At 45.6% G+C, this 19,005-nt stretch overlaps 1 pseudogene; it reads right to left on the bottom strand.

Moving 5' to 3' along the window:
- Positions 1–2,048: 2,048 nt before the first annotated feature.
- LOC116983622 lies at positions 2,049–2,190 on the bottom strand (annotated as a pseudogene).
- Positions 2,191–19,005: the final 16,815 nt, after the last annotated feature.

The following is a 19,005-nucleotide window of genomic DNA, read 5'->3' as shown; positions in this document are numbered from 1 at the left end:
CCCCTGTTGACTTGGGTCCCTTGGCACTGTATGTGAAGCCAATAGTTTTAAACTTGGGTTCTAAGATGGACAGTGATTTTAAATTAGATCGTCAAATAGGCGCGGTAGTTAAGTCCAGCTTCTTTCATTTAAGGCAGCTGGCAAAGGTGAAGCCCATTCTTGAACGACAGCATTTTGAAACAGTAATCCATGCCTTCATTACGTCTCGGCTGGATTACTGTAACGCACTTTATTTTGGAGTTAGCCAATCTTCCCTTGCACGTCTTCAGTTGGTTCAGAATGCTGCTGCTTGCCTTTTAACTGGAACACGTAAGAGGGAGCACATAACGCCAATTCTGGCCTCCCTCCACTGGCTGCCTGTGTACTTTAGAGTTCATTTTAAGATTTGTTTTTAAATCTTTAAATGGTCTCGCCCCACCTTACCTCTCTGAGCTGCTTCATCCCTACGCTCCTGCTCGGTGCCTCAGGTCAGCTGATCAGCTGCTCCTGGAGGTACCGAGGTCTAAGCGGAAGCTCAGAGGGGATAGAGCCTTCTCTGTTGCTGCTCCGACATTATGGAACACTCTACCTTTGCACATTAGACAGGCCCCCTCACTTTCCATCTTCAAAACCAGTCTTAAAACCCTTTTCTATTCTTGGCTTTCGCCCCTGCATGAGACTTTGCTCTTGTTTTAGTGTTTCTAAAGTGCTTCCGCTTAGACCTCGGTACCTCCAGGAGCAGCTGATCATTTTAGTGTTTCTATTATTGTTTTTACTGTCTTTTAATGTTTTGTTTTATGTTTATGATTAGTCATGTACAGCACTTTGTTGCAACAGTGGTTGTTTTAAAGTGCTTTATAAATAGAGTTCAGCTATTCAACTAAATAAATCAGTTCAGATATTCGATGTTCCATCGAGCCATCATTTCATTAAATACTTTGTGATACAACACCCAATTTGTGTTGTCATTGAATGTACGTGATGATACTCGAACGCAAAATGAGATTAGGTAAATTATTACAGGATATTCTGTCTTAATTGCACCAATGTGACTAACATACGCCACCACCATAGTGTATCAACTTAACGTTGAGCATGCAGATTATGCATATTCGCACAATAACCCTTTAACCTATAGAATGCACCTAGTGTCTATAGGTAGTTGATCCCAATAACTAAATAATTGTTAACTCATGCAAATCTCCTCCGCCTCCGAACTAGTGATGGAGGCGGAGGCATAATTTTCCACCTTAGAGCCGCATCAGTTTATAATATAACTGAAATTTCACTGACCAGACTACTGGGGCAATGCTGAATACTATTTGTCCACCATTATGACTTTGGTAGCTTCAGCTGGTAATAGCATAAGGTCTGTCACAAAGACCTACATGGCATTTGAGAGATTACTACTTTGCACCATGTAAGTTCCCCCACTTGCACAGCTGAATCACAGCTACTATATTGCCAATTACTCTTGATGAATAGAAGGCTGCTTTATCACAACAAGATTGTTACAGGCTCCTATTAACTCCAATCTCTTACCCCAGGGCGGAGTCACAGGCTAATTAATAGCTAAAGGTAAATCTCAATGATCAACAAGTCTAGTTGGTATCACCTTAGTTTTAACTGGATGGATGATTTTATCAACATACAGCATTAGAATATCCTCCAGACAAGACATAACAAGTGTTTTTGAGCTCTGAGCAGTCCAAGCATCAGTTTTAGTAATTTGGTAAATAACCTGGGAACTGAAGTTAACCCATTTTGCAATGTTTTTTATCATTGCCCTTATCCAGATAAATTTCAAATGTCTTCGGTGATCCCTGTAAATGGGAACATCTTATGGAAATCAGATGCAAAGTTTCCTATTCGGAAAATTTATACTATACATGCGAGTTAAACGACATTCTGCATCTTTCACAATGAACAGGCCATGCCTGCCAATTCCGTATCTGCTTGAGCAACAACTCTGGCCAGATTTCCGAGCCTGTCTTGAAAGCCAATCCTGGCCATAATACTGAGCCTGCCTCGAAAGACAACTCTGGACATAATTCTGAGCTTGCCTGTAAAGACAAATCTGGTCCAATTCCGTGCTTGGAACCCTAGTATTGCACAGTTTTACATCGTTAGATGCCACAACCATTTGTGTGTTGTAAGGCCACTAGGGCCCCTTCCATCCTTATCAAGGGGAATGCTACTTTCATACAACACATAAACTAAACACATGTTATCATTATCATTTGTACAAAAAAACAAGTGTAAATATTACCAACTTGTAGATGGTCCCATATTTTTCCTGAGCCTGACTTGGGCCTCGGATTGAAGACCTCTGCCCAGCTTTCATGCTGCCACCAACTTCAGTGAACTGCTTACTGCCAATGAAAGCATGGGGTGTGTTGTCGCCGCAACGATGAAGCTTTGCTCATCGTTGGTACCTCGATTGGTCCGACAACTTTTGCTTCCTCATCCAGGTTTTACCTGTTGAATAGGTCTTACCTGAAGAGAAGATTCGGCGGCTGGTCTTTAATGTCACCCCTGATAGTGCTGTTCATTCCCGGCACTTATAGCATGAGGGGAACTCTGGCCCCTTCCGGGTATTCTGCCACCTTCGTTTGCGAGGACTCCCTTGCATCCATACGCATGTGCTCCAGTACGTTCCACGGACATACTTTAGAATTTGAAACCAGTTACCCACTGACCACTCGCACTCCCCTGCACAGAGAGGGAGATTCGTAGGCAGCCCTGAACAGGTGCTGCCGCAGGCCCCTGCCTCGAGGTATGCTCCCCGGCTATACCTCCGACCTCGGAGTCAGAACAAAACTGACCCTGTATGCTCTCCTCCTCCGAGAGGGAGACATTTTGCAGCCCTTCAACAGGTGCTGCTGCCACGGACTCCCGAGGAGACCCGGGCTGATAGCTCCCTCCTTTTGGACATATCATTGTGGAGCAACCTCCTCATTAAGTGCTCCATGTGGGCTGAACGTCCGAAGACGCTACCCATTGACGGAGGGGAACCCTCCTGGCCTGACTCCCCCAGTCCATAGGCCTGACCGACTTATTGTTGGATTTACCTCTTTTCATGGGTACACCATCAGTCTGGGACCCTGCTGACCGCACTGTCAGCGTCTTTGGTGGCGACACCGCTCCTGGATTTATCTCCTCCACGGGAACCATAGCGGTCTGGAAGCTGCTGACCATACTGTCAGCGACTCTGGTAGCGATACCGCTGCTGGATTCACCCCCTCCACGGGAACCACAGCGGTCACTGCGGTAGCGAACCCAACGGCCGCCTGTTACCCGCGCTTCCGCGGTGCTGACCGGAGTGTCAATTCCCCACGGCCCATAACCGGTTTCCCGCGACCCGTCCGGACTTCGCCCCGACATATCCAGCAGGAAACCTCTTATAAAAAGAGATTCCTGCAAGAAAAACAACCTGGTAAGAAATACAAAACTTACCTGTAGGTTTAAACTTACCGCTGGCTGGGCGACGCGCCTGCCAGTCCGGTGCTTCGCCATGCGAACGACGTATTGACGCGCATGCGGACTGGCGGGGCTTCTTCACGGAATCACTCACGTGACTCCGAAGTAAAATTCTTCCTTCGATGGATCAATTTTAACTGTTTGGTAAGCTTATAACATCCATATTCAGGTCACAATGGCACAAAAGAGATGATTAAATGCTGCAAAAACAATGAGGGAATCAAAAGTCTGCTTTACATCTTGGATTTTCCAAGTTCATTTATTTAAACTTCAAATTATCGAGTCTGAGAGTCATACAACATGGAAACAGCTCCTTCGGCGCAACTTGCCCGTGCCGACCAAGCTGCCCCATCTACCCGAGTCCCACCTGTCCATGTTTGGCCCATATCCTTCTAAACCTTTCCTATCCATGTGCCTGTCCAAATTTATTTTAAATGTTGTTTATAGTGTCTGCACAACTACCTCCTTTAGCAGCTCATTCCATATTCCCACCACATTCTATGTGAACATTTTCCAACCTGGATTCCTATTAAATCTTTTGCCCCTCACCTTAAACCTATGGCCTCTGGTTCTTCATTCCCCTACTCTGGGTAAAAGACTCTGGGTATCTACTCCATCTATTCCCCTCATGATCTTTTCCACCTCTCTAAGATCACCCCTCATCCTCCTGTCTGCCAAGGAATAAAGTCCTAGTCTGCCCAATCTCTCCTTATAGCTCAGGCCCTCAAGTCCTGGCAACATCCTCATAAACCTTCTCTGCACTTTTTCCAGATTAACAACATCTTTCCCATAGCAGTGTGACGAAAACAATTCAAATGTTTCTATTGGAAGTTCAGCCAATGAATGGCAAATCAACTTCAAGTGAACAAATGCAAGTAAATGAGATAAAAATTAAGAATAGTGGGGATATAGGCCAAAGAACATGTGGGGGGAAGAAGCTATGGTCACTAATATATAAATCTCTGGAACTCTTGATTCAGTGCAGCTAATCGCAAAGTCATGATGAGGACTGAAAATAGGAATGAATCTACAACTGGCAGGTTGAATATAAGTCTAGTCTGCAACAAATTCATCAGGAACAGAGATAAGGTGAATAGCCCAGTGTTTTGCTCACGCAAGGGGTGTCTGAAACTAGAGGGGGTAGCTTTACGTGAGGGAGGAGAGGTTTAAAAGGGATCTGAGGGGCAATTTATTTACACAGGTGGTGGTGCATATATGGAATAAGCTGCCAGAGGAAGTGGTAGAGGTGGGTGCAATTACCACATTTGCAAGACACTTGAATACGTACGTGGATAGGAACATTTTAAAAGGATATGAGCCAGATTCAGCCCAATGAGACTAGCTCAATTAGGTAACGTGATCACCTTGAACTAGTTGGGTCGAAGAGCCTATTTCCGTGTTAAATAGCTCTTAGACGCTTTGACTGACACAACGAAGGAAGTGATACCCAACGTAAATCATCCAAGTGGTGAGGAAAGGTCAGACAAATTTGGACTATTTAATCTTGAGAGGAGAAAGTATTATTTAAAGAAATAAAATATTGAATCCTAGTAATATGTCCAACATTTCTACCGAGACAGGTAACAATGAAGTGGAAAGGTACCAAAACAGTACCAAAACCCACTTCACATGTAATAGAAAATGTGGAATGAATTGCCCAAGGAGGTAGTGGCAATACCCAAACAATGACATTTGAGGACTAGGAGAAATGAAATAGTTGACACTAGTCATGTGCTCTACATTATACCTTCAAACATTCTGAAATATTCATATTCCTATAATTTGGATTCCAAACAGCCAATCCAGCACAATGTAGGCCTGGGTGTTTGTGATCGGTGAGTTCCTATACCACACTGGGTGATGTATCTATCCAGGAAACCTTTGAGAGAGCGCGGCAGTAATGTCTTTTGATGCAAATTATCTGATGCATTTGGAGGTACTCAATGATACATTCATCCCATGCCAAACTTTATGATAAATTAATTAGTTAATAATTAGGCTGATATTATTTGCACATTGATATGTTTATCATTGCTGCTTAAGACAATAAAAACAAACGTGCACACATAAACAATTTAGAATCATACACTCTTGAGACTATTGAATGGTTTGTTGCTATGGAGACAAAGTCTAAAAAAAATCTGTTTTGTGCATAAGTTAATGAAGCCCAAATGTGTTGCTAGGCAATTACAGCTAATGCACTTGTGAAAAAAAAACAATGTTCTAGATTATTAGTTTTTTAATTATGATGGTTAATTAGCATTGTTCACATTAATTACTTAAGATTCATATCTACATTATCATTTTTATAATAAGTCACAGACTTTTGCTGTTAAACCAAAAAAACTTTCAAACACTGCAGGCTTTTGTGCTCTATAGTTGCCAAGTTATTGTCATAGAGACGTATGAGATTCATTAGCACAACTCATGCTTAATGATAGTAATATGTCTTATTATCCTTACATCCTAACTGTGCACTGTACTGTGGAAAATAGAACAGCATTAAGAAACAATGAATATTTAAATAGGTCGAAGGTTACTAAGTGAAGCTACAGTTAATTTTCCTAATACACTAATCTATCTATTTGAATTTATATTTTTTAAATGCCAGTTCCCATTTTTCCACTTCATTGATGTTTAGTCGGTGTTAGTCGGTTTTGCTGTGAAATCATTGTGGATAGCACCAATTAAATACTCATTGTACATTAGTTGTGATTTTCCAATGATTCTGTTCATATCTTTTAATGGGAATAGGTGTAGAGATAAAATATATATCAGTTATGAACATCCAGAATTCACTGGATGAGGCAAAGAAAGAGTATTTCATCTGCTGATGGAATCCAGAACAAAGAGCAGAATCTTAAAATTAGAGCCAGGCTATTTGCAAGTGAAATCAGGAAGTATTTTTCACACAAAGGAAAGTCTTGAATTCATTTCCTCAAATGTCTGGGCTTGGTCAACAGCAATTTTCATGATTGAGATAGACCTTAATGGATAAAAGGTACCAAGGAATATGGAACAAATGTGGCAAGGGCTCGTTGGAACAAATCAGCCTTGATATGACTGAATCGCACAATAGTCTCCGGCAGAAAGCCCCATCACTACTTCTATGTTACATTTTTATTTCTTAGTTCAATGAATCGCTATCTCTAATCTTGAGTGTATCTTGAAGCAGTTCTGACCTCAAGCCAACATCTTATCAAAGGATAATGAATTTTCACATACCCGTAAAGCATTGTGAAATAATAGAAGACATGGGAGGGTAAATTCTGAGTGGTGTTCCACAGAATGCTTAAGTCATCTTTAAAGATTCACTGAAAAAACAATTCAAGTTACAAGTCATTTCACATCACTGACAAAGATGATCGGGGTCAAAGTAAAATAATGATCTTAAAGCTTACAGTATGTGATGCATGCACACATGATAATGGGCAGCAGTTGTTACCATTTGTTTTCTTCTGCGAAGCTGATTTTCATCCTTTCCCTAGCTAATAAATTTCTGGGCACAAAGCCATCAAGTACGTGACTACTCCTTTATAAATGAATTTGAAAGTGCTTGATGAAGGAGATACCAGTGAATCAGCATCTGTGGACGGAAATGGACAGTCGATGTTCCAGGTTGGGACCCTTCATGTAGTCTCCAGTCCAACTGAAGGTTCTCGACCCGAAACGTTGTCCGTCCATTTTCCTCCACAGTGGCTGCCTGACCCGCTGAGTTCCTCCAGCAGTTTTTTTTTCTCTCCGAACTCCAGCATCGGCAGTCTTTAACGTCTCTGAGCTAACAGTTAAAGCAAGCTTGGTCTAATTCAAGTCAACCTTCATTTCTTAAAGGGACGGTACATTGTGGGGATGTAAACAGTGAAATATGGAACCGTGAAATATAGAAAATAGGAACAGGAGTAGGTCATTTGGCCCTTCAGGGTTGCTCCACCATGCAACATGGTCAAGGTTAATCATCCACTGTATCTTTTTCCTGCCTTCTTCAATCCCTCTGACATTAAAATATTAATTTACTTATTTCTTGAATATATTTAATGACTTGACTATCACTGCCTTCTTTTTTAAAGTTATGTTTAGAGATACAGCACGGAAACAGGCCCTTCGGCCCACCGAGTCTGCGCTGACCAGCATTCACCCGTACACGAGCACAATCTTCCACACGAGGGACAATTTACAATTCTTGCCGAAGCCAATTAACCTACAAACCTGTCTTTGGAGTGTGGGAAGAAACCGAGGAAAACACACAGTGTCACAAGGAGAACGTACAAACTCCATATAAACTGCTGTACGATTCACCACCCTCAGGATAAGAAAAAAGTATCTGATTCTAGAACTAAACAATGTATCTCATATTCTGAGGCTGTGACTCTGGATAGTGGGCCTTCTAACTATCACAAACATCCTATTAGTAATGGTTCATTATTGCCATGCAGGGCCGACGTTAAGCCGATTTGACCGATTGCTCCCAATTGGGCCCCGCGCCTAAGCGGGGCCCCGCACTAATGTTCAGTATTTCGTACGGAAATACGAATTCTCTTTGTTAAATAAAGATTTTTTTAAATTCGCCATCCGGATTTTTTTTAAACGAACATGTATAACAACCGCTGCACGGCCATCATACACAAACGATTTGTTAACTAGTGCTGTTAGCACTTCTTAACGGTAAGTACTTAACACCTTGTTATGCAATGTCATGAATCTGCATCTATCCGCATTCCTCAGTAAATGTTATAGTGTTTTGAACAAGTATTAATGACGCCGTGTTCCTTTGAATAAAATTCACGCGGCGTCATTAATACTTGTTTAAAACACAATTACATTTACTGAGGAATGTAGATCGATGACACGTTGAGAATTTCCATTTAACTCACCATCATGAGTGAGGGCCCCGGACCGCGAGAAGGGGCTTCTTCCTGGTGTGCAGGTTTGTCATTCCCCTACCGACCCACGTTGTGTCCAAAGATCTTATAGCGGATTTTTTGTTGTGTCTCTCTGTCTTTTGCTCCCTCCCTCCCTCCCTCCCTCCCTCTTTCTCTCGCGCTCTCTCTCCCGCTCCCCATATTGTCTCTCTCTAGCTCTCCCACTCCCTCTCTATCACCCTGTCCCCTCAGCATTCCCGGAATCATTGACATTTTGCAGTAGACAAAAATGCTGGAGAAACCCTGCGGGTGAGGCAGCCGCCTGGCCCGCTGTGTTCCTCCAGCACTCTGTGTTTTTTGTTTGGCTCTGAAATTGAAGGTGGCTCAGCGGGACGGGCAGCGGCTCTGGGGAGAGGGTTGTGTTTCTGGTCGAGACCCTTCTTCAGACAATCACAAGTACTCTCATCGACGCGAGTTCAGTTCGGTCTGAAGAAGGGTCTTCTCTCCAGAGTCGCTGCGCTGCCTGTCCTGCTGAGTTACTCCAGCTTTATGTCTATCTTCAATTTCAGAGAATTACAATTTCTCACGGGGGGCTTATAACGTCTCTAAACCCCTCTGGGACCCTCTGAACACGTCTAAACCCCCTCTAGCCCCCCTATTTCCCTCTAAACAATTGTAAACACACCTGAACCCATCTGAAGCCCTCTAAACATCTCTAAACCGTTTAAACCCCTCTAAACTAGGAGGCTGCAAGGTGACTTGGATAGGCTGGGTGAGTGGGCAAATGCATGGGAGATGCAGTATAATGTGGATAAATGTGCGTTATCCACTTTGGTGGCAAAAACAGGAAAGTAGACTATTATCTGAATTGTGGCCGATTAGGAAAAGGGGAGATGCAACGAAAAATGCTCACGGCAGACCAAACGTGTTAAACAGAAATTGGTCAGATATTGAGCTTTACACAGTGAGAAATCATGTGAAATAATCACTGAATTTAATTGTAAATGAATGTACCTGCATGTTATACTGTTTAGTTTGGAGATACCACCAGATAGTCTGGTTGATACAACCAGATCAGTTTGGAGATACAACCAGATTAGTTTGGAGATACAACCAGATCAGTTTGGACATACAACGAGATTAGATTGGAGATACAACCAGATAGTCCACTGAGTTCGCACCGACCAGCGATTTTTGTTACAGATTTGACAAATTTATTTGGCGGCCAATCAAACGCTGTCTCTAAGGGGGTTGCATCCAATCACCAACCAGCTTGCCTTAAAATTCCCGAAACTACACGAAATATAAACATACATAAATTTTTACTTTTCTAGAGTAGGGGCCCCGCCATCAGTTTTCTAATTGGGCCCCGCAATTCCTAGCACCGGCCCTGTTGCCATGTGTACTGAAATACAGGTAAGACTGTGCCATAATTGGTACATGTGACAATAAGTTCGATCTTGAACTTGAACATGAAAAACTTTGTTTTGCGTTCTTTCCAGGTAAATCAGTCTTCCTGTACTTAGTCAATGTGCTCTGGTTTGTAATTTATTGGTTTTCATGTGATCCTTTTCACATATTCTACACTCATGATACCCAAGTTAATATTGTCCTAATTGACCAAATCTTTCCTCAAATGTCAGATGTACCTTCCCAGAGGTCAGTTTAGTAAGTGCACATGGCATTGTCTCCCTGCCAAGAGCGTCAAGCTTGCCCGGGTGTGGTTAGAAAGGGAATATGCCCTGTCTACGGGCACCCTGAGGGAGTTCCGGGACCGCTGGGCTCCGCAGGGTGTTGAATGTATCCTCAATAAGGATTGTATCGTAATTGTATACTAGCTTATTATGGATATATGTTTGTATTGTATTATGGTGGTGGACTCTGGCTTGTTTTATTGTAGTGTAAATATTATTTTTTAATAATTGAATACATTTTTTGATGAAAAAAAAAAAGAGCACCAAGCTCCATATGAAGCTCCAGAATGGTCTCACCTGGAGTGTTTTAGTTTAGTTGAGTTTATTGTCATGCGTATCTCAATACAGTGAAAACCTCTTTGTGCATGCTAACCAGTCTGCGGAAAGACTGCACATGCTTACAATTGAGCCATCCACGTGTACAGATACATGATAACATGAATAACATTTAGTGCAAGATAAAGCCCAGAAAAGTCCAATTAAAGATAGTCGAGGGAGTGTCAAGAATGTCAAGAGTGTTTAATTTTCATATATACCAACAACTGCGGAAAAACAGCCAACATAATCAAAGGCTTGTCCCACCTTCATTCCTTCTTCTCCCTGCTCCTATCCAGCAGAAGTTACAGAAAGCATGCTCCACCAGACTCAGGAACAGCTTCTTTCCCTCTGTTATCAGGCTTCTGAATGGTCTTTAAATAACCCAGGGTACTGTCCAATTCACCTCTACACTATACATTGGATATCTATCATACTCGAGTTTCACTTGATTGCATTTAAGCATGGTATACCTGATCTGTTTGGACAGCATGCAAAACAAAGCTTTCCATTGTACCTTGTAATACTTGACAATAATAAACCTAAACCTGAACCTAAATGAAATTCGTACTTGCATCAGCATAACATCAAAACTCATAGATAACTTGTAATTCCTCTCCTGAATGGCTTTCATTCAGGAGTGGAATTGTGTATAATCAGAGAGTCCAAGAGTCCCACCAGATACAGACAGTGAGAGCCGGTGAGGCCAATGCAATGAGTCAAAACCAGGGGACTCATCAGGAGTTCCAGCAGGGGTTCAGTCATCTTTCATGAGTGGTCATAATCAGCCAGAGTATCTTCAAATGCTGCATAGCAACAAAATCACCACTCGCGTCAGCCATTCCTCAATTTGCTTCAAGCTCATTACTCACCTGGCAACAAACTACGAGTCAGGGCTTAGACATAACATTAAAATGCTCCACTTCATCCTCACACCTTTAGTGCTGATTCAGGACTGACATCCACATCTCACACTTGCACAAAGTGCCAGTTACTCAGCCATCACAGCTACACCACACAAACAGATTGTAGGGCAATTTCTGGCACATTTGCCTCTTTTTTACAATTTTAAAGTGATGGAGGAACTTACTGACCTCTGTCCTACCAACATCCAATACCCTCGCCCGATGGAGTGAACCCATCACTGGGACTTCCGTTCTGGTGCTGTGGCTGGTGGAAATGCAAAAAGTTATCAAAGATATCGGCTCCTCATGTCCACCCTTCCTACGTGCTTCACAAAGCATCTCAAACCACAATCGCATCAGGCTCGTAGGTTGCAAATGATATAAGCATATTCCTCCTACATGTATCAATCCAACTCTATTTTTCTATCATTCCTTTCAGATACCCATGAATTGCACGGCTGTCTGAAGGGGGGGGGGGGGTGCGTTGGGTGCGATCGCACCCCAGTTTTTTTCCAGAGTAAAACAAATTCAGAGGAAAAATATTTTTTTTTAATTGGAGCGTAATCAGTGTTTCCACTTTGAAGGAATTAACTCGAAAATCGGGAAATTCTGGCTCCGTCCCGCGGGATGATTTGAAAAATAAATATTTGCGACCATCCGCGCCTGCACAGATGGGGGAAGCTGGTGACCAATGATGCAGAAGCGACGCAAAATGACGCCGTCTCTCCGCGCATGCGCAGTGGGCGGGATCAGATCACTGCCATTTTCAATGCATCGCCTCGATGCTCTGGGCCTAGTTTGGGTGAGTGGGACCGTGAAATATTGCGTTGCATTGCAGGGAGGGAGAATCTGTTTGTTTTATATCGGGGGTGTTAAACTACCCGTGAAGGGTCCAAACCGATCCGCGGGATGGTTTGGGAAAAAAAGGAGATCCCGTTTTTCCGGGGGGGGGGGGGGGGGGGGCTGCGTTGTCTGCCCGCCCGGTCCATCGACTCCATCTGTCAGCCTGGCGGCCAGGGAGCGGGTCCCGTTCACCGCCAGCGGTCGGTCCGGGGAGACCGTTCTCCCATCACCGGGCGGGAAGCGGGAACCACTGAATCGCCCCACACCCTCACCCTCACTATGCACCAACCAGCGATCCCCCGCACACTATCCCACACACGTTAGGGACAATTTATATAAATTATGTGCGCCTTTGCAGCGCGGGAGGAAACCCAAACCCTAACTCGAGGTTGATAGGCTTGGTATAAGTATAAATTGTCCCTAGCATGTGTGGGATAGTGTGCGGGGGATCGCTGGTTGGTGCGGACTTGGTGGGCCGAAGGGCACCGTATCTCTGAACTAAATGTGACACACGGGCCCCAGGGGTTGGTCTCGAACCCCCAATGTCCTCATGGGAACTAAACTGTTGGCCATGAGTTGTCCCAGAGGCAGATCTCTCTTCCAATGGTCTCTCCAAACCTCCAAAACCGGGCTTTTCAACTGGGTACAGGCAATGTTGTCAATGTAGCAGTGCCATCCACCTGCTCCGGCCACTGAGTGTAAATTCCAACCACCCATTTTGAAGCAAGGCAACGGGGTGGGGGTGGGGAGGTGGGGGTGTTGTTCCCAATGTCTGCATTTATCCCATAGTCAATGTTACTAAAACAGATGATGTGGCCTTTGAGCAGTACTATTAGTAGGATTTAGCTGCCACTGGCTGGGTCCACAAATGGGGGGCGTCAGGGAAAGTGGGGGGGGGGGGGGGGGGGGGGGGGTTGGAGAATGGGAGAATATGTCCATGCAACGACGATAACCGCTTTCAAAACAAACCCTCCCGCATGCTGAGGCTGGGAGGAGTGATGGGGGGGAGGAAAGAAGGGGGAGGCCCCTTTCCACCATCTGAAGCACCTGCACCGCTCGGCCCCGCACCTTCCTGTTGGCTGGTGGAGGAGGGGAGACGGTGGCGTGGAGATCCCAACTGCCTCCGCCTTTGGCTGTGGCACTTGGCGGTGGACAGGGATGGCCAAGGCTGCGGGGCGATGATGCCGGTGTTGTCCGAAGAGCGCTGACCTTCCTTCCTCACCACCTCCTCTGCCCCTTACCCTCTCTCTCTCTCTTGTACGCCCCCCTCCACCCCCCTTATCCTGGGACCCCCTCCTCACCACCCCACACTGATCCCCATTTCCCCCTCTATTCAGTCCTCACTGACATCCCCTGTGCTCCCCTCCCCATCTACCCCCCCCATCTATTCATCCTGCACTGATCTCCCTATCCACCTTGCATTGATTCATCCATCCCCCGTACTCCCGCACTGACATCTCCCGCACTCTCCCCTCACAATTTTACCTATTCCAACCAACACACACTAATTCCCCTGCCTCAATCCATCCATTCCGTACCCATTGCCTTCTCAACAATCCCCCCCCCCCCCCTCCCCCCCCCCCGCGCCATCTATCCATCCCACACTGATTCACCCCCCGCTCCCCCGACCCTACTGCGCTGGAAATATCTTCAGAGCGAACATTGACAATGTCTGACATGGCCGTCCAAAGGGGGGGGGTGCGTTGGATGCGACCGCACCCCCCTTTTTTTCCCCAGAGTAAAAAAAAATCCCGAGAACATCTTTATTTTAAAAATCGGAGCGCAATCAGCGTTTCCACTTTGACGGAAATCGCCCAAAATTCTGGTTCCGGCCCGCAGGATGATTTGGGAGGAAAAAATGAGACCATCCGCGCCTGTGCAGTTGGGGACGCGACGCAAAATGACGCCTTCTCTCCGCGCGTGCGGGATCAGACTGCCATTTGCACTCCACACTTTCAGCTCGATGCCTCCTGTCTACTCCAGGTAAGTAGTGGAATATTGCGTTGCAGGAGGGGGAGTGTTTTTTATCCTCGGTGGCAAACTACCCGTGAGGGGGTCTAATCCAGCCCGCGGGATAATTTAGAAACAAAAGGGAGTGCCCATTTCTCCGGGCCCGGGGGGAGGTCCAGCGTCTCCATCCGTGGCATCGGAGCCTCGCCTAATGGCCAGGAGACCGTTCTCCCATCGCCGGATGGAAGTGGCAGAATATGAACCCAGCGGCTGTAACCCCAACACCAGACGCCGCTGCGGCAGGGTCCGCTCCCCTCGCCTCCCTCCGCCGCCAGGGCCCAAGCCATCTTCCGCCCACGCCACCCCCCACTCCCGGAGGGCCCCCGCCTTTCTTTCACCCCCGCCACAGGCTCTCGACTCACCCGCCCGCCCCCACTGGGCCCACACCATCTTCCGCCCATGCCACCACCCCCCACTTCCGCCGGGCCCACGCCTTTCTTCCACCCCACGCCTCGGACCCACGTCCTCCCCGCGGGCCCTCGCATCTCCCCCCCACCGCCGTGGGCCATCCAACGCTGCGTGGGAGGGAGGAAGGTGAAAGGGGGGGAATGTGAGGGGGAGAGAGATGGGGAGGGAGAAAGAGGTGGAGGGGAGAGGGAAAGGGGGATTATCTTTAGTGAGATTGCAAAATTAAGGTAGGTTTTAGAGCTATTATATTTTCTCCTCCATATGAATAATATTAAACAATATCAAATAATATTAAACAATTGGAACTGCTTTCTTATCCTTGATTACAATACTGAAAAATATGAATAACATAGTTTATGACATAAATATACATTTTAATGGGATCATTATATACAGGTTTCCATTTCGTGATCGGGGGGGGGGGGGGGGGGGAGGGGGGGGGGCAAAATGCGTCAAGCCAATAGCCTAATCGTTAAAGAGTTAAAAGAGAGCCTAATCGATAAAGAGATGAGAAGAGGAATCGGAGCTGCCAAGGAAAGGTACTCTGAGAAGTTGAGGAGCAAGTTCTCAGCCAGTGACTCTTCTTCAGTTTGAAAGGGCATGCATGAAATCACCAGCTATAAGAGGAAAGCCCCCCGCTCTTTGGACAATCGTCAGCTGACGAACGACCTGAATGAGTTTTACTGTAGGTTTGAAAATCAGAAACGTAACCCTGGTCCTCCCTCCCCAACAAACACAGCCAGACCCTAGTCTGCAAAGAATGGACCCTGCACCCTCTCCTTCCCATTCACCACTTCACACCTACTTAAGGCAAGACTCCAGTATGAAAAGAGCGGACCCTTTCCCACCCCAACCAACACTTCCCACCCACTCACAGCCTGACCTCAGTCTGCAAAGACTGGGCCCTTCTACACCCACCCCACTCCAATCACCACTTCACATCCAATTACTCATTCTTTAACCAGTCCCTGCAAACATGTACTGTCCCTGCCTGCTTCAAAGTCTCCACTATTGTCCCTGTACCCAAAAAGGAAGGGATTACTGGTCTTAGTGACTACAGGCTTGTCGCACAGACATCTGTAGTCATGAAGACCCTTGAAAGGCTTGTCCTGGCCAAGCTGAAAAATATCACAATCCCCTTGCTGGACCCTCTGCAGTTTGCATATTGGGCCAATAGATCTGTGGGTGACACGGTCAATCTGGGCCTGCACTTCATCCTTCAGCACCTAGACCGCCAGGGGACCTATGCAAGGATTTTGTTTGTTGATTTTTGCTCTGCATTCAACACCATTGTGCCAGAGCTACTACGCTCCAAACTTTCTGAGTTGACAGTGCCTGAACACCTCTGTCGGCGGATCACCAGCTTTCTGACAGACAGGAAGCAGCATGTGAGGCTGGGAAAAGCATATCTCAGACCCGCAAATGCTCAGCATTGGAGCACTGCAAGAATTTTCAAATCTGCTCTAATTATCTACATGCATTTTTCTTCTTAACTTTTTAGTCATAGAATGATACAGTGTGGAAACAGGCCCTTCAGCCCAACTTGCCCACACCGATCAACATGTCCCATCTACACTAGTCCACTCACACGCGTTTGGCCCATATCCATCTAAACCTGTCCTATCCATGTACGTGTCCAAATGTCTCTTAAACATTAGGATAGTCCCAGCCTTAACTACCTCCTCTGGCAGCTCGTTCCATGCACCCACCAATCTTTGTGTGAAAATGTTACCTCAGATTCCTGTTAATTTCTGAAGTATTGGTCATAAATTTGGTGCAAAAATGCTGCAAAATAAGGGTCAGAATGCATCAGAGAGCATCTAAAACCCCACTTAAGGGCCCTGGGCCCCGGCACTGAAGGACTTCATGCTTCGCGCTCGTGATGTGCGCATTTCACATTAAAATTTTTGTAATCCTGTCATACCACCCCCCTTTTTGAAAAGCTTCGTATGGGCCTGAATTGCAACCTGAACACAGCAAACCTTAATTTGTTACTCTGGCAGAGCACTTGCAATTCTCCATCGAGTCACAGAGTCATAGAGTGATACAGTGTGGAAACAGGCCCTTCGGCCCAACTAGCCCACACCGGTGAACTACAACTACACCCAGCAACAATGGTCCCACCTGCTAGCATTTGGTCCATATCGCTCCAAACCTATCCTTCCCATGTACCAATCTAACTGCTTCTTAATTGTTGGGATAGTCCCTGCTTCAACTAACTCCTCTGACAGCTTGTTCCATACACCCACCACCTTTTGTGTGAAAAAGGTACCCATCAGATGCTTATTAAATCTTTTCCCCTTCACCTTAAACCTATGCCCTCTGGTCCTTGATTCACCCACTCTGGGCAAGAGATTGTGCATCTCATGATTTTATACACCTCTATAAGATCACCCCTCATCCTAGTCCCAGCCTACTCAACCTCTGCCTATAGTTCAGACCCTCTAGTCCTGGCAACATCCTCGTAAATCTTCTCTGTACCTTTTCCAACTTGACAACATCTTTCCTATAACAGGGTGCCCAGAACTGAACACAATGCTCTAAATGCAGTCTCACCAACGTCACAACTGCAACATGACCTCGCACCTTCTATACTCAATACTCTCGCTGATGAAGGCCAATGTACTAAAAGCCTTTTTGACCACCCGATCGTCCTGCAACTCCACCTTTAGGCAGCTATGCACCTGCACTCATAGACCCCTCTGCTCTACAACACTCCCCAGAGCGTGTAGGTCCTGCCTATATTAGACTTCCCAACATGCAACACCTCACATTTTTATGCATTAAATTATTTCAACCATTCAGCCCACTTGGCCAATTGATCCTGTTGCAATTTTTCACAACCATCTTCACTATCTGCAAAACCACCCACTTTTGTATTATCTGCAAACTTGCGAATTTTAGACGCCTACTGATTGTGGTACAATGGTACCCATACAGTGATAGAGCACTATGGTACAGTGGTACCTGATAATGTGGTACAGTATGTAATGAGCTTCTGTTACGGCCGCCAAAATCAAATGCCTCAAAGGCCAATAACATAATGCAAAACCAGGTTCAAATGGAAAAATTATTTATTTTTCACTAACAAAAAGAACTAAACCTGGATCAAACAAACAAAGAGGGGTCGGATGGGCTAGCAAACAAAAGATAAAGGGTGCTCTGGCCGACCACTCAATGGGCCGTCGGACCAGAGACTCTAAACCTGCCTCAGTGTGAAAATAAACCTGAAACTAAACCACGAAAACAATAATGCCAGTCCCATCCTTCCCAAGCAAAATAAGTTAATATAGAATGAAGAGTTACATAAAGAACACTATGCAATCAAACAAACTGAACCAACACCAGACTGCTGCCACCAGTCTGAGGGGGAAGAGAGAGACAGAGAGAGAGACTGCCAGTGCACATGGTCTTTTTAAGCTGAGGCTCCGTCATCAGGCTCACGTGATGCAGCTTGGGCCAGGAGCCTCCAATCAGGTACAGGAGCAGCCAGACAGCAGGAGGTACTAATGGAAATCAGAGAAACAGGTTAGAGGGAGCGCATAACACCCCCACCCTAAGTTACTGAATATGTTTCTGAAAATAAAATAAAGACCACCACCAAATTTCAGAAACTATTTAGTAGCTCAGACATCACTGGTGCGACAATGCGTCAGCCAAGACATTATCCCTGCCACGGATATGCCTGACTTCCAGATTGTAGCCCTGCAACTGTAAACTCCAGCTCATTAACCGTCGGTTTTTATTTCTCATCCTATTTAAGAACACCAGCGGATTGTGATCTGTGTATACGACGACGGGAACATTCGAGGAACCAACATAGACCTCAAAATGATCTAGAGCCATTAACATCGCAAGAGTTTCTTTTTCGATGGTAGAGTACCATTTCTGATGGCGATTAAAGTTTTTAGAAAAGTATGAAACTGGATGTTCCACCCCATCAGAACCATCTTGGAGAAGAACTCCACCAACTCCACTGTCACTAGCATCAACTGCCAACATAAACGGCCGTTCAAAATCGGGTGCTGCAAGCACGGGTGCGCGCACAAGAAGGCTCTTTGTTTGTTCAAAAACAGTTTGACACATATCGGACCACTCAAAAACGACTTTCGGACTTAACAGATCCGTTAAAGGAGCAGCCACCACAGAGAAATTTGGACAGAACCCTCTATAGTACCCCACCATTGCCAGATAACGACGGAGCTCAGTCCTAGAGGTAGGAGCTGGAAACGCGACAATATGCTCTATCTTTGCCTGGAGAGTGCGAACCTGACCCCGGCCCACCACTTTACCAAGCTACGTTACCGTGGCCTGGCCAAATTCACACTTTCCAAGATTGATGGTCAAGTTTGCATGAGCGAGTCGTTTGAATACCTCTGTCAAGTGGTCGATGTAGTCGATCCACGACCTGGAGCACACAACCAAATCATCAAGGTATGCCTCACAATAAGACAGACCAGACAACACTACGTTTACCAACCGATGAAATGTTGCCGGCGCGTTACGCATACC

Source organism: Amblyraja radiata, chromosome 1 (assembly GCF_010909765.2).
Source record: "Amblyraja radiata isolate CabotCenter1 chromosome 1, sAmbRad1.1.pri, whole genome shotgun sequence".
In the NCBI taxonomy this organism is placed as follows: domain Eukaryota; kingdom Metazoa; phylum Chordata; class Chondrichthyes; order Rajiformes; family Rajidae; genus Amblyraja; species Amblyraja radiata.
This window is presented reverse-complemented; position numbering and strand designations above follow the sequence as displayed.